The sequence below is a fragment of the Haliotis rufescens genome, unplaced genomic scaffold (genome assembly GCF_023055435.1).
Source record: "Haliotis rufescens isolate VD_foot unplaced genomic scaffold, xgHalRufe1.0.p SCAF_136, whole genome shotgun sequence".
Classification (NCBI taxonomy): Eukaryota; Metazoa; Mollusca; class Gastropoda; order Lepetellida; family Haliotidae; genus Haliotis; species Haliotis rufescens.
The window spans coordinates 488,185-505,265 of NW_025963820.1; the positions used below are offsets into that span (position 1 = coordinate 488,185).

Consider the following 17,081-nt stretch of genomic DNA (forward strand, 5'->3'; position numbering starts at 1 on the left):
TACCACTACTACGACCATCAGTTCTGTTGCTGCTTACCCTTGCTGGAGGCTGCTCCCTCTGTCTTCTGGGTCGGGCTGGGGACTGCCTCACCCCGCCCACCCTAACATCTACCACTACTACCACTGCTGCTTACCCTTGCTGGAGACTGCTCCCTCTGTCTTCTGTGTGGGGCTGGGGACGGCCTCACCCCGCCCACCCTTACATCTACCACTACTACGACCATCAGTTCTGTTGCTGCTTACCCTTGCTGGAGGCTGCTCCCTCTGTCTTCTGGGTGGGGCTGGGGACGGCCTCACCCCGCCCACCCTAACATCTACCACTACTACCACTGCTGCTTACCCTTGCTGGAGACTGCTCCCTCTGTCTTCTGTGTGGGGCTGGGGACGGCCTCACCCCGCCCACCCTAACATCTACCACTACTACGACCATCAGTTCTGTTGCTGCTTACCCTTGCTGGAGGCTGCTCCCTCTGTCTTCTGGGTGGGGCTGGGGACGGCCTCACCCCACCCACCCTAACATCTACCACTACTACCACTGCTGCTTACCCTTGCTGGAGACTGCTCCCTCTGTCTTCTGTGTGGGGCTGGGGACGGCCTCACCCCGCCCACCCTAACATCTACCACTACTACCACTGCTGCTTACCCTTGCTGGAGACTGCTCCCTCTGTCTTCTGTGTGGGGCTGGGGACGGCCTCACCCCGCCCACCCTTACATCTACCACTACTACGACCATCAGTTCTGTTGCTGCTTACCCTTGCTGGAGGCTGCTCCCTCTGTCTTCTGGGTGGGGCTGGGGACGGCCTCACCCCGCCCACCCTAACATCTACCACTACTACCACTGCTGCTTACCCTTGCTGGAGACTGCCCCCTCTGTCTTCTGTGTGGGGCTGGGGACGGCCTCACCCCGCCCACCCTTACATCTACCACTACTACGACCATCAGTTCTGTTGCTGCTTACCCTTGCTGGAGGCTGCTCCCTCTGTCTTCTGGGTGGGGCTGGGGACGGCCTCACCCCGCCCACCCTAACATCTACCACTACTACCACTGCTGCTTACCCTTGCTGGAGACTGCTCCCTCTGTCTTCTGTGTGGGGCTGGGGACGGCCTCACCCCGCTCACCCTTACATCTACCACTACTACCACTGCTGCTTACCCTTGCTGGAGACTGCTCCCTCTGTCTTCTGTGTGGGGCTGGGGACGGCCTCACCCCGCCCACCCTAACATCTACCACTACTACCACTGCTGCTTACCCTTGCTGGAGACTGCTCCCTCTGTCTTCTGTGTGGGGCTGGAGCAGCCTCACCCCGCTCACCCTAACATCTACCACTACTACCACTGCTGCTTACCCTTGCTGGAGACTGCTCCCTGTCTTCTGTGTGGGGCTGGGGACAGCCTCACCCCGCTCACCCTAACATCTACCACTACTACCACTGCTGCTTACCCTTGCTGGAGACTGCTCCCTCTGTCTTCTGTGTGGGGCTGGAGACGGCCTCACCCCGCTCACCCTAACATCTACCACTACTACCACTGCTGCATACCCTTGCTGGAGACTGCTCCCTCTGTCTTCTGTGTGGGGCTGGGGACGGCCTCACCCCGCTCACCCTAACATCTACCACTACTACCACTGCTGCTTACCCTTGCTGGAGACTGCTCCCTCTGTCTTCTGTGTGGGGCTGGGGACGGCCTCACCCCGCTCACCCTAACATCTACCACTACTACCACTGCTGCTTACCCTTGCTGGAGACTGCTCCCTCTGTCTTCTGTGTGGGGCTGGGGACGGCCTCACCCCGCCCACCCTAACATCTACCACTACTACCACTGCTGCTTACCCTTGCTGGAGACTGCTCCCTCTGTCTTCTGTGTGGGGCTGGGGATGGCCTCACCCCGCTCATCCTAACATCTACCACTACTACCACTGCTGCTTACCCTTGCTGGAGGCTGCTCCCTCTGTCTTCTGTGTGGGGCTGGGGACGGCCTCACCCCGCTCACCCTAACATCTACCACTACTACCACTGCTGCTTACCCTTGCTGGAGACTGCTCCCTCTGTCTTCTGTGTGGGGCTGGAGACGGCCTCACCCCGCTCAACCTAACATCTACCACTACTACCACTGCTGCATACCCTTGCTGGAGACTGCTCCCTCTGTCTTCTGTGTGGGGCTGGGGACGGCCTCACCCCGCTCACCCTAACATCTACCACTACTACCACTGCTGCTTACCCTTGCTGGAGACTGCTCCCTCTGTCTTCTGTGTGGGGCTGGGGACGGCCTCACCCCGCTCACCCTAACATCTACCACTACTACCACTGCTGCTTACCCTTGCTGGAGACTGCTCCCTCTGTCTTCTGTGTGGGGCTGGGGACGGCCTCACCCCGCTCACCCTAACATCTACCACTACTACCACTGCTGCTTACCCTTGCTGGAGACTGCTCCCTCTGTCTTCTGTGTGGGGCTGGGGACGGCCTCACCCCGCTCACCCTAACATCTACCACTACTACCACTGCTGCTTACCCTTGCTGGTGACTGCTCCCTCTGTCTTCTGTGTGGGGCTGGGGACGGCCTCACCCCGCCCACCCTAACATCTACCACTACTACCACTGGTGCTTACCCTTGCTGGAGACTGCTCCCTCTGTCTTCTGTGTGGGGCTGGGGACGGCCTCACCCCGCTCACCCTTACATCTACCACTACTACCACTGCTGCTTACCCTTGCTGGAGACTGCTCCCTCTGTCTTCTGTGTGGGGCTGGAGACGGCCTCACCCCGCTCACCCTAACATCTACCACTACTACCACTGCTGCATACCCTTGCTGGAGACTGCTCCCTCTGTCTTCTGTGTGGGGCAGGGGACGGCCTCACCCCGCCCACCCTAACATCTACCACTACTACCACTGCTGCTTACCCTTGCTGGAGACTGCTCCCTCTGTCTTCTGTGTGGGGCTGGGGACGGCCTCACCCCGCTCACCCTAACATCTACCACTACTACCACTGCTGCTTACCCTTGCTGGAGACTGCTCCCTCTGTCTTCTGTGTGGGGCTGGGGACGGCCTCACCCCGCCCACCCTAACATCTACCACTACTACCACTGCTGCTTACCCTTGCTGGAGACTGCTCCCTCTGTCTTCTGTGTGGGGCTGGGGACGGCCTCACCCCGCCCACCCTAACATCTACCACTACTACGACCATCAGTTCTATTGCTGCTTACCCTTGCTGGAGGCTGCTTCAGCTCCCTCTGTCTTCTGTGTGGGGCTGGGGACAGCCTCACCCCCGCTCCTCGGAGTGGTCTGGCTCTGGGTCACGTGCGGCAGAGCGTCCGTAACATCCCGGTACGGCTTCACAACCTGCGGCAATTGTGGGGAAACACATATAGTGGTAGGATTCGGACAGCAAGTCGAAGGAACAGTGAATGTTGTACAAGTAACGCCAGTCAAAAATACAAAGATATTAAAGCTAAATCACTGCAGCCTGCTAGTAGCTGTCTACAATCAAAACTGGGGTGTCACAGACCCCGGGGACTACCACATATGTAATCGAACCTGAGTGTAATCTCATTCACAGCATCATATTTAACTCTTTCTACGTCATGTGTCCCCATGCGCTGCGGGCAGCTACACTGGCCCGGCCTGTAGCCTGGTCCCATCATTAATGCATAGAAGATACTTATACTTAGCTCTTTTAAGAACTGGAGGTGTAAAAATGTACATAAATGTTGGAAGGCGGAAAAATGTTAAAAAATGTAAAAGAATCTGTCAGAATTGTAATTTAAATGAGTTAGAGGATGAATTCCACATAATAATGAAATGGCCATGTTTTAATGATTTGAGAAACCTTTTTGTACCAAAGAATATTTAAGCAAATGCACATTCAAATGTTTTGTTATTTTAATGAATGATTTATGATCTAGCTATAGTAGAAAACTTGTTAAAATTTGGTAAAGCTTCACTTGTAAGGAGAGAATGTTATCATTAAATACTGAACACTCTGTTATCATTGAATATATGTATAGGTATATATATATATACACATATGATAAACCGCCATCACCCTTGATGTATAATTTATATTTTTGTATACTCTGTACACTTTGTATATGGACCTGAGGCCTCAAGCACAAATAAAGATTGATATATAGTCGGAATCGTTCAGTTCTTTAATCTATCACTTTTCCTTTTGTATCACGTTTGTTTGTTTGTTGTTTAACGCCGCACTCAGCAATTTTCCAGCTATATGACGACGGTCTGTAAATAATCAAGTCTGGACCAGACAATCCAGTGATTGACATCATGAGCATCGATCCACGCAATTGGGATCGATGACATGCATCAACCAAGGCATGGTACTGAGAATAAGACCAGTAGTGTTACATTTAATGGAAGTTGCGGGTGTAGTTTAGTTTATTATTGTTTAACGTCTATTGAAAATAATGATGATGTAAATGAATGTGATGTTAAAACAGGGCAGAATCTAGTCATCTACCAATATCATTAGTTATAAGGTGAGGTGAAATTGGGTTTTACGTCGCGTCCCAGATCATTGCACTTATATAGCGACATGCATGCACGTGTATCTGTGTGTGTGGCTGCTTGTACTAGTCCGGACTGATGCCAATTTATAGTGCTAGCTCACTGAGATACCATGCCGCAGTTTAACATGAATACCCCACTCAGACACAGTATACTGACTCCGAGCCGACCAGTCCTTGTTTTAGCCCCTTAATGCCGAGCGCCAGACAGGGTAACAACAAGTACAATCTTTTAACGTCTTTTTGTATGACGCGGCCCGGGATCGAACCCTGGACCTTCCGCTCTCCGGGCGGACGCTCTACCACAAGACCACGGAGGCGGTCTCATTAGTTATGAAAACAATAGGATCATTTGATGAGAATTCAACCAGTTATATGTGAGGGTGAAACGATACACCGATATTCCGATGCATCGCGATACTTGACCCACAATACGATATACGATAAACGTGGGCCCATTTATCGGTACGCCGAGATACGGAACGCAAATCTCAAGTACAGCGTTTCCTTGCTATTGTGCCTTTCAATAAACCGCTAACTTGGTTATAGAGCGCGGTAACGCATGGTTCCCAAAAACGTACTTACATTTTTAATAAGCTCAGGTTTTACACTGACAGATGTTTTTCCCCATCCCAATAACATTATCAGCTGATCACCGCAAGCACATAACACCGGAAATACCAGTCAGCAGACCGAACTAAAGTACGCAATTCAATACCATCATTATACTATCTTGTTATTAATACGTGTTCATTGTATATCTGGACTTGTGTTTGTAATATATTTTATGAATTCTATTTAAAATTTCATTTAATATTGTTTTCGTTAAGTTAGGTGAAATTTTGTGTGAAGAGATACAGCAACCACAGTCAGATTTCCGCTTTTGACGCATTGACGCTAAAGAATGGATACATGTATTAATGTCATACTTTGACTCGTTAAAATTCATATTTGTGACAATTTGGCTATTATATGTCAACATAACATTTTCGCAATCAAAATACATGTCGTGCGGGAAGTCCATACGGTGACTGGTCAAGTTGTTCCAACTTCCATACATAAAAATATCCTGCAACAGCTATCACCAGTACCAAGAGGCTACGCTTGTGGTTTTTATCATTTTAAATACATATATAGTAAAAAAAATATATATTGTGGTTTATGCTCACAGCCTGAAATGTTTATATTTGAGATACATTTTTCGAGAATTTTATTGCTCATAATTAAGGGTGCATGTAACACACGAGTGCGTATTATACGTGAATAAATAAGTGTTGTGTACATTGATCAATCGGAAGGGGTGCTAATTGGTATTGTTCACTAGCCAATATATTAGCAAATGGCTGTATAGAATATGACAAAGAGCCAAATAAAGACATTTAAAGCAAATCCCTTAACATATCAAACAAGGCAAAGCGTGAGAAGGGCTCCTGATAAACCCAGACCGCAACTCCAACCTCTTGATCCCCAGCTTCTTGTGAGATTGTGTAATGTAAGTCCAAAACACTTGGACACAATGTTTAATGCCAAAATATATGCACAAAGAATCTTATCTCAGGTCTTAACCAAGCTCAATATGTCCACCAAGTTTCATATCTTAAATAAGGTTGTGATTTCAAGCCCCAAACGTTCAGAATAAAATGATGAAACCAGAATCTTTTATCTAAATTTGAAAATTATCGCACACAAGGACAGGATCCATTGCTGTAATTTGATTGGCTGCCTTAAGTCATATGCTTGAATTTGTTTGTTTTCCGAACTCCACAATATTCCAGCAAAATGACGACAGGCTGTAAAAAATCAAGTTTGGACCAGACAATCCAGTGATTGACAACATGAGCATCAATCTAGGCAATTGGGATACAATTACATTCATCAACCGACTCAGCGAACCAGACCACCCGATCCAGTTAGTCGTTTCTTATGACAGGCATAGTTGCCTTTTACAGCAAGCATGGGTTGTTGGAAGAATTTTTTTTCCCAAGATCTTCAGTGTCTGTTAGAAATCGACCAATCACGATCCTTATCATGCTTATAGCAGATTACGTAAAAAAAGCTCTTTAGATTCATTAATTAAATGAATTTTTATCCATCAGAAACACTTGTTACAACTGCGAATACCGTATTCGACGTAATAAGCGCCCACGGCGAGATTTGCTAATATATTGGCTAGTGAACAATCCCAATTAGCACCCCTTCCGACCCCTATTCGCATATAATACGCCTCGCTTCCTTCCCCTATTCGCGTATAATACACACTCGTGTGTTATATGCACCCTTTATTATTGGCATTTAAATTCTGGAAACATATATCTGTCGTACATAAACATTTCAGGCTGTCAGCATAAACCACGAAATTTAGCTTTCAACTCTGATTTTTTCACCCAAATAATATTCTAATAAGAGCCCCCTATTTCTAATTTTGAGAGCGCCCTGGGCGCTTATTACGTCGAATACGGTATACCACTGGATACGTCACGATGCGATCTGGATGCTCAGAGCTTTCAAATGAAACCATACATCAAAGGAATCTTTGCATGTGTTATTCATACACAGCTTCAAAAATGGAGGTACTTCACGTTATTTTCTTTCAAGGTTCATACAGATATGAGACACAAACTAAAATTCAAGGCCTTTTCAAGACTTTCAACTGTCATTTTCAAGGCTTTTATTTGGTTTATTTGCCATACTCTGTCAATACTTTTTTTCACATCCACTGATCCAGCACACCATCTATATATAAGTCGTAAGACCTAAGAAGCCGTATGAACATCACAAAATTTCCAACACGATTTATTTTCACAATCAACAAATAAAATATTCATTGAGCCATAAAGGCAACACGTTTATGTCATATTGTACAAATTCAAGGCTTTTCAAGTTATATTGGTGATTTTCAAAGCTTACTAAGGTTGTCATTAAAAATCAAGGTTTTTCAGGAGGGACCTTAAAATTCATGGCGTTTTCAAGCCTGTATGAGCCTCATTTCTTGTTACTGAGAGGAAAGCCACTCTTATCAGAAAATAGGTGCTGATAGACATTATTTCAAATTCTTTTTAGAATAATTTTCCGATTACGTAAACAATATAGAGGAAATAGGTAAGTGAATAGCATGAAATCTTAATATTGTCAAAAAAAACGCTACAATTTTCGCTTACTCTGTACTTAATCTGGATATTATGAATGTGTAGCTTACATTTGTAGTAAAATAATTAAGTGGTATGTTTATTAAGTTGTAAATACATTTTATAAATAACATTATAAACATGACGTTTACATTCATAAACAGTAGGGCGAGACATTTCAAACAGTGTATGACCTGCAGTTGCAAATGTTTTACAAGCTGATATTTTCCTGTGAACATGCAGGTCCCATCTATAACTAACCACCCCCCCCCCCCGAGTCTCTGGGAACGAGTTAACAGTGTTCCCGTTTACCGGGAATTACCAGTTTTTTTACCGGTAAAATAAGGCTTGGACCGGTAATTCATGTGACAGCCAGTCCCTGTGGACTGGCAAATAAAGTACCTTATAAATCTTTGATGTTGAACAAAACATCGGCGATATTCTTTTAATAAAGTGAGCTTGTCTGTTACCTTCAGGGTTTCCCCTTGTCCTATTTCGTGCAAGAAATAACATTTTGCTTTGCTCCGAGGTTAAATATATATTTGTAGTGACTTAGTCTTGAAATATTAAAAAGGAGAAAATTGTGACTTAACTTTGTGTGAATGACGTGTAGATCTAACTAAGTTACTTCAGAGATGGTGTCATGTTGAATGAATTAAAACCCAGAGCTCCAGATAAGCTGCGTATCTGCGTGAAATACTCATAAAAAATGCAGAAATACGCAGTAAAATAAAATCCAAGCGTATCAAATACGCAACGAACATTACTGATACGCTACAAAAATAAAACTTGTGCGTATCATCAAAATAGTGTTAAGTAACCCTGCCTATTCGATTAGCAAATCAGCAACTTATTTTGAAATTATAAACGGGCATTCCGTCAACCTTGCCAAACTCCACGACGACAGTTACATCACGATCATTTGCCATCACACTTTCTTGTGGAAGTATCGTGGTATTTTTGAGTCCTATAAAGCTCTCGAACCCACACGACACCAGTTTGCAGGGCCTAGATGAATAGTGTTTTTAAATATTTAACTTAAATACCCACATGTGTAAAAACTAGTGGGTAACAGAAATTTGAATACCCAGATAGAATTACTGATACCCAATGATCTTAAAATGCATGGGTAAAATACCCACAACACCAAAAGCTTATCTGGAGCTCTGAAACCGAATAATTTTTATACATTTTTTAATTGTTGAAAGTTGGGACTGACAACAACTAGGAGGGGACTGGCAACAACTAGGAAGGGACTGACAACAACTAGGAGGGGACTGACAACAACTAGGAGGGGACTGACAACAACTAGGAAGGGACTGACAACAACTAGGAGGGGACTGACAACAACTAGGAGGGGACTGACAACAACTAGGAGGGGACTGACAACAACTAGGAAGGGACTGACAACAACTAGGAGGGGACTGACAACAACTAGGAGGGGACTGACAACAACTAGGAGGGGGGGGGGACTGACAACAACTAGGAGGGGGGAGGGGACTGACAACAACTAGGAAGGGACTGACAACAACTAGGAAGGGACTGACAACAACTAGGAGGGGACTGGCAACAACTAGGAGGGGACTGACAACAACTAGGAGGGGACTGACAACAACTAGGAGGGGACTGACAACAACTAGGAGGGGACTGACAACAACTAGGAGGGGACTGACAACAACTAGGAAGGGACTGACAACAACTAGGAGGGGACTGACAACAACTAGGAGGGGGGGGGGGACTGACAACAACTAGGAAGGGACTGACAACAACTAGGAGGGGACTGACAACAACTAGGAGGGGACTGACAACAACTAGGAGGGGACTGACAACAACTAGGAAGGGACTGACAACAACTAGGAGGGGACTGACAACAACTAGGAAGGGACTGACAACAACTAGGAGGGGACTGACAACAACTAGGAGGGGACTGACAACAACTAGGAAGGGACTGACAACAACTAGGAGGGGACTGACAACAACTAGGAGGGGGGGGGGACTGACAACAACTAGGAGGGGACTGACAACAACTAGGAAGGGACTGACAACAACTAGGAGGGGACTGACAACAACTAGGAGGGGACTGACAACAACTAGGAAGGGACTGACAACAACTAGGAAGGGACTGACAACAACTAGGAGGAGGGGGGGGGGGGGGGACTGACAACAACTAGGAGGGGACTGACAACAACTAGGAGGGGACTGACAACAACTAGGAGGGGGGGGGGGACTGACAACAACTAGGAGGGGACTGACAACAACTAGGAAGGGACTGACAACAACTAGGAGGGGACTGACAACAACTAGGAGGGGACTGACAACAACTAGGAAGGGACTGACAACAACTAGGAGGGGACTGACAACAACTAGGAGGGGACTGACAACAACTAGGAAGGGACTGACAACAACTAGGAAGGGACTGACAACAACTAGGAGGAGGGGGGGGGGGGGACTGACAACAACTAGGAGGGGACTGACAACAACTAGGAGGGGACTGACAACAACTAGGAGGGGACTGACAACAACTAGGGGGGGACTGACAACAACTAGGAGGGGACTGACAACAACTAGGGGGGGACTGACAACAACTAGGAGGGGACTGACAACAACTAGGAGGGGACTGACAACAACTAGGAGGGGACTGACAACAACTAGGAGGGGACTGACAACAACTAGGAGGGGACTGACAACAACTAGGAGGGGACTGGCAACAACTAGGAGGGGACTGACAACAACTAGGAGGGGACTGACAACAACTAGGAGGGGACTGACAACAACTAGGAGGGGACTGGCAACAACTAGGAAGGGACTGACAACAACTAGGAAGGGACTGACAACAACTAGGAAGGGACTGACAACAACTAGGAAGGGACTGACAACAACTAGGAAGGGACTGACAACAACTAGGAAGGGACTGACAACAACTAGGAGGGGACTGACAACAACTAGGAAGGGACTGACAACAACTAGGAGGGGACTGACAACAACTAGGAGGGGACTGACAACAACTAGGAGGGGACTGGCAACAACTAGGAGGGGACTGACAACAACTAGGAGGGGACTGACAACAACTAGGAGGGGACTGACAACAACTAGGAGGGGGGGGGGGGGGGGGGGACTGACAACAACTAGGAAGGGACTGACAACAACTAGGAGGGGACTGACAACAACTAGGAGGGGGAGGGACTGGCAACAACTAGGAGGGGACTGACAACAACTAGGAGGGGACTGACAACAACTAGGAGGGGACTGGCAACAACTAGGAAGGGACTGACAACAACTAGGAGGGGACTGACAACAACTAGGAAGGGACTGACAACAACTAGGAGGGGACTGACAACAACTAGGAGGGGACTGACAACAACTAGGAGGGGACTGACAACAACTAGGAGGGGACTGACAACAACTAGGAGGGGACTGGCAACAACTAGGAGGGGACTGGCAACAACTAGGAGGGGACTGACAACAACTAGGAGGGGACTGACAACAACTAGGAGGGGACTGGCAACAACTAGGAAGGGACTGACAACAACTAGGAGGGGACTGACAACAACTAGGAGGGGGAGGGACTGGCAACAACTAGGAGGGGACTGACAACAACTAGGAGGGGGAGGGACTGGCAACAACTAGGAGGGGACTGACAACAACTAGGAGGGGACTGACAACAACTAGGAGGGGGGGGGGACTGACAACAACTAGGAGGGGACTGGCAACAACTAGGAGGGGACTGACAACAACTAGGAGGGGACTGACAACAACTAGGAGGGGACTGGCAACAACTAGGAAGGGACTGACAACAACTAGGAGGGGACTGACAACAACTAGGAGGGGACTGGCAACAACTAGGAAGGGACTGACAACAACTAGGAGGGGACTGGCAACAACTAGGAAGGGACTGACAACAACTAGGAAGGGACTGACAACAACTAGGAGGGGGGGGGGGGGGACTGACAACAACTAGGAGGGGACTGACAACAACTAGGAGGGGACTGGCAACAACTAGGAGGGGACTGACAACAACTAGGAGGGGACTGGCAACAACTAGGAGGGGACTGGCAACAACTAGGAGGGGGGGGGGGGGGGGGGGACTGACAACAACTAGGAGGGGACTGGCAACAACTAGGAGGGGACTGGCAACAACTAGGAGGGGACTGACAACAACTAGGAGGGGACTGACAACAACTAGGAGGGGACTGGCAACAACTAGGAGGGGACTGACAACAACTAGGAGGGGACTGACAACAACTAGGAGGGGGGGGGGGGGGGGGGGGACTGACAACAACTAGGAGGGGACTGACTACAACTAGGAGGGGACTGACAACAACTAGGAAGGGACTGACAACAACTAGGAGGGGGGGGGGGGGGGGGGACTGACAACAACTAGGAGGGGACTGACTACAACTAGGAGGGGGGGGGGGGACTGACTACAACTAGGAGGGGACTGACAACAACTAGGAAGGGACTGACAACAACTAGGAGGGGGGGGGGGGGGGGACTGACAACAACTAGGAGGGGACTGACTACAACTAGGAGGGGACTGACAACAACTAGGAGGGGACTGACAACAACTAGGAAGGGACTGACAACAACTAGGAGGGGACTGACAACAACTAGGAGGGGACTGACAACAACTAGGAAGGGACTGGCAACAACTAGGAGGGGACTGACAACAACTAGGAGGGGACTGACAACAACTAGGAGGGGACTGACAACAACTAGGAAGGGACTGACAACAACTAGGAGGGGACTGACAACAACTAGGAAGGGACTGACAACAACTAGGAAGGGACTGACAACAACTAGGAGGGGACTGACAACAACTAGGAAGGGACTGACAACAACTAGGAAGGGACTGACAACTAGGAGGGGACTGACAACAACTAGGAGGGGACTGACAACAACTAGGAAGGGACTGACAACAACTAGGAGGGGACTGGCAACAACTAGGAAGGGACTGACAACAACTAGGAGGGGACTGGCAACAACTAGGAAGGGACTGGCAACAACTAGGAGGGGACTGGCAACAACTAGGAGGGGAGGGGACTGACAACAACTAGGAAGGGACTGACAACAACTAGGAGGGGACTGACAACAACTAGGAGGGGACTGACAACAACTAGGAGGGGACTGACAACAACTAGGAGGGGACTGACAACAACTAGGAGGGGAGGGGACTGACAACAACTAGGAGGGGGGGGGGGACTGACAACAACTAGGAAGGGACTGACAACAACTAGGAGGGGGGGGGACTGACAACAACTAGGAAGGGACTGACAACAACTAGGAGGGGACTGACAACAACTAGGAGGGGACTGACAACAACTAGGAGGGGGGGGGGGGGGGGGGGGACTGACAACAACTAGGAGGGGACTGACAACAACTAGGAGGGGACTGACAACAACTAGGAGGGGACTGACAACAACTAGGAGGGGGGGGGGGGGGGGACTGACAACAACTAGGAAGGGACTGACAACAACTAGGAGGGGGGGGGACTGACAACAACTAGGAAGGGACTGACAACAACTAGGAGGGGACTGACAACAACTAGGAGGGGACTGACAACAACTAGGAGGGGGGGGGGGGGGACTGACAACAACTAGGAGGGGACTGACAACAACTAGGAGGGGACTGACAACAACTAGGAGGGGACTGACAACTAGGAGGGGACTGGCAACAACTAGGAGGGGACTGACAACAACTAGGAAGGGACTGACAACAACTAGGAGGGGACTGACAACAACTAGGAGGGGGGGGACTGACAACAACTAGGAAGGGACTGACAACAACTAGGAGGGGACTGACAACAACTAGGAGGGGACTGACAACAACTAGGAGGGGACTGACAACAACTAGGAAGGGACTGACAACAACTAGGAGGGGACTGACAACAACTAGGAGGGGGGGGACTGACAACAACTAGGAAGGGACTGACAACAACTAGGAGGGGACTGACAACAACTAGGAGGGGACTGACAACAACTAGGAGGGGACTGACAACAACTAGGAGGGGACTGACAACAACTAGGAAGGGACTGACAACAACTAGGAGGGGACTGACAACAACTAGGAGGGGGGGGACTGACAACAACTAGGAAGGGACTGACAACAACTAGGAGGGGACTGACAACAACTAGGAGGGGACTGGCAACAACTAGGAGGGGACTGGCAACAACTAGGAGGGGACTGACAACAACTAGGAGGGGACTGACAACAACTAGGAGGGGACTGACAACAACTAGGAGGGGACTGACAACAACTAGGAGGGGACTGACAACAACTAGGAGGGGACTGACAACAACTAGGAGGGGACTGACAACAACTAGGAGGGGACTGACAACAACTAGGAAGGGACTGACAACAACTAGGAGGGGACTGACAACAACTAGGAGGGGACTGACCAACTAGGAGGGGACTGACAACAACTAGGAGGGGACTGACAACAACTAGGAGGGGACTGACAACAACTAGGAGGGGACTGGCAACAACTAGGAGGGGACTGACAACAACTAGGAGGGGACTGACAACAACTAGGAAGGGACTGACAACAACTAGGAGGGGGGGGACTGACAACAACTAGGAGGGGACTGGCAACAACTAGGAGGGGGGGGGGGGGGGGACTGACAACAACTAGGAAGGGACTGACAACAACTAGGAGGGGGGGGACTGACAACAACTAGGAAGGGGACTGACAACAACTAGGAGGGGACTGACAACAACTAGGAGGGGACTGACAACAACTAGGAGGGGACTGACAACAACTAGGAGGGGACTGACAACAACTAGGAGGGGGGGGGGGACTGACAACAACTAGGAAGGGACTGACAACAACTAGGAGGGGACTGACAACAACTAGGAGGGGACTGACAACAACTAGGAGGGGACTGACAACAACTAGGAGGGGACTGACAACAACTAGGAGGGGGGGGGGGACTGACAACAACTAGGAGGGGACTGACAACAACTAGGAGGGGACTGACAACAACTAGGAGGGGGGGGGGGACTGACAACAACTAGGAAGGGACTGACAACAACTAGGAGGGGACTGACAACAACTAGGAGGGGACTGACAACAACTAGGAGGGGACTGACAACAACTAGGAGGGGACTGACAACAACTAGGAGGGGACTGACAACAACTAGGAGGGGGGGGGGGACTGACAACAACTAGGAGGGACTGACAACAACTAGGAGGGGACTGACAACAACTAGGAGGGGGACTGACAACAACTAGGAAGGGACTGACAACAACTAGGAAGGGACTGACAACAACTAGGAGGGGACTGACAACAACTAGGAGGGGACTGACAACAACTAGGAGGGGACTGACAACAACTAGGAGGGGACTGACAACAACTAGGAGGGGACTGACAACAACTAGGAAGGGACTGACAACAACTAGGAGGGGACTGACAACAACTAGGAGGGGACTGACAACTAGGAGGGGACTGGCAACAACTAGGAAGGGACTGACAACAACTAGGAGGGGACTGACAACAACTAGGGGGGGACTGACAACAACTAGGAGGGGACTGACAACAACTAGGAGGGGACTACAACTAGGAGGGGACTGACAACAACTAGGAGGGGACTGACAACAACTAGGAGGGGACTGACAACAACTAGGAGGGGGGGGACAACAACTAGGAGGGGGGGACTGACAACAACTAGGAGGGGACTGACAACAACTAGGAGGGGACTGACAACTAGGAGGGGACTGACAACTAGGAGGGGACTGACAACAACTAGGAGGGGACTGACAACAACTAGGAGGGGACTGACAACAACTAGGAGGGGACTGACAACAACTAGGAGGGGACTGACAACAACTAGGAGGGGACTGACAACAACTAGGAGGGGACTGACAACAACTAGGAGGGGACTGACAACAACTAGGAGGGGACTGACAACAACTAGGAGGGGACTGACAACTAGGAGGGGACTGACAACTAGGAAGGGACTGACAACAACTAGGAGGGGACTGACAACTAGGAGGGGACTGACAACAACTAGGAGGGGACTGACAACAACTAGGAGGGGACTGACAACAACTAGGAGGGGACTGACAACAACTAGGAGGGGACTGACAACAACTAGGAGGGGACTGACAACTAGGAGGGGACTGACAACAACTAGGAGGGGACTGACAACAACTAGGAGGGGACTGACAACAACTAGGAGGGGACTGACAACAACTAGGAGGGGACTGACAACAACTAGGAGGGGACTGACAACAACTAGGAGGGGACTGACAACTAGGAGGGGACTGACAACAACTAGGAGGGGACTGACAACAACTAGGAGGGGACTGACAACAACTAGGAGGGGACTGACAACAACTAGGAGGGGACTGACAACAACTAGGAGGGGACTGACAACAACTAGGAGGGGACTGACAACAACTAGGAGGGGACTGACAACAACTAGGAGGGGACTGACAACTAGGAGGGGACTGACAACTAGGAAGGGACTGACAACAACTAGGAGGGGACTGACAACAACTAGGAGGGGACTGACAACTAGGAGGGGACTGACAACAACTAGGAGGGGACTGACAACAACTAGGAGGGGACTGACAACAACTAGGAGGGGACTGACAACAACTAGGAGGGGACTGACAACTAGGAGGGGACTGACAACAACTAGGAGGGGACTGACAACAACTAGGAGGGGACTGACAACAACTAGGAGGGGACTGACAACTAGGAGGGGACTGACAACTAGGAAGGGACTGACAACAACTAGGAGGGGGGGAGGGGGGACTGACAACAACTAGGAGGGGACTGACAACAACTAGGAGGGGACTGACAACTAGGAGGGGACTGACAACTAGGAGGGGACTGGCAACAACTAGGAGGGGACTGACAACAACTAGGAGGGGACTGACAACAACTAGGAGGGGACTGACAACAACTAGGAGGGGACTGACAACAACTAGGAGGGGACTGACAACAACTAGGAGGGGACTGACAACAACTAGGAGGGGACTGACAACTAGGAGGGGACTGACAACTAGGAGGGGACTGACAACAACTAGGAAGGGACTGACAACAACTAGGAGGGGACTGACAACAACTAGGAGGGGACTGACAACAACTAGGAGGGGACTGACAACAACTAGGAGGGGACTGACAACTAGGAGGGGACTGACAACTAGGAGGGGACTGACAACAACTAGGAAGGGGACTGACAACAACTAGGAGGGGACTGACAACAACTAGGAGGGGACTGACAACTAGGAGGGGACTGGCAACAACTAGGAGGGGACTGGCAACAACTAGGAGGGGACTGACAACAACTAGGAGGGGACTGACAACAACTAGGAGGGGACTGACAACAACTAGGAGGGACTGACAACAACTAGGAGGGGACTGACAACAACTAGGAGGGGACTGACAACAACTAGGAGGGGACTGACAACTAGGAGGGGACTGACAACTAGGAGGG

The 17,081-nt window shown here is 49.7% G+C and overlaps 1 protein-coding gene across 1 annotated transcript in view; it reads right to left on the reverse strand.

Moving 5' to 3' along the window:
* Positions 1 to 3,353, reverse strand: part of LOC124118256 (ubiquitin carboxyl-terminal hydrolase 25-like) — a 39,646-nt gene extending 36,293 nt beyond the window's left edge. Inside the window, exon 1 of the mRNA XM_048394974.1 lies at positions 3,199 to 3,353. The gene's annotated coding sequence lies outside the window, so the exon portion shown is untranslated. The remainder of the gene's footprint in view (positions 1 to 3,198) is intronic.
* Between the last annotated feature and the right edge of the window lie 13,728 nt (positions 3,354 to 17,081).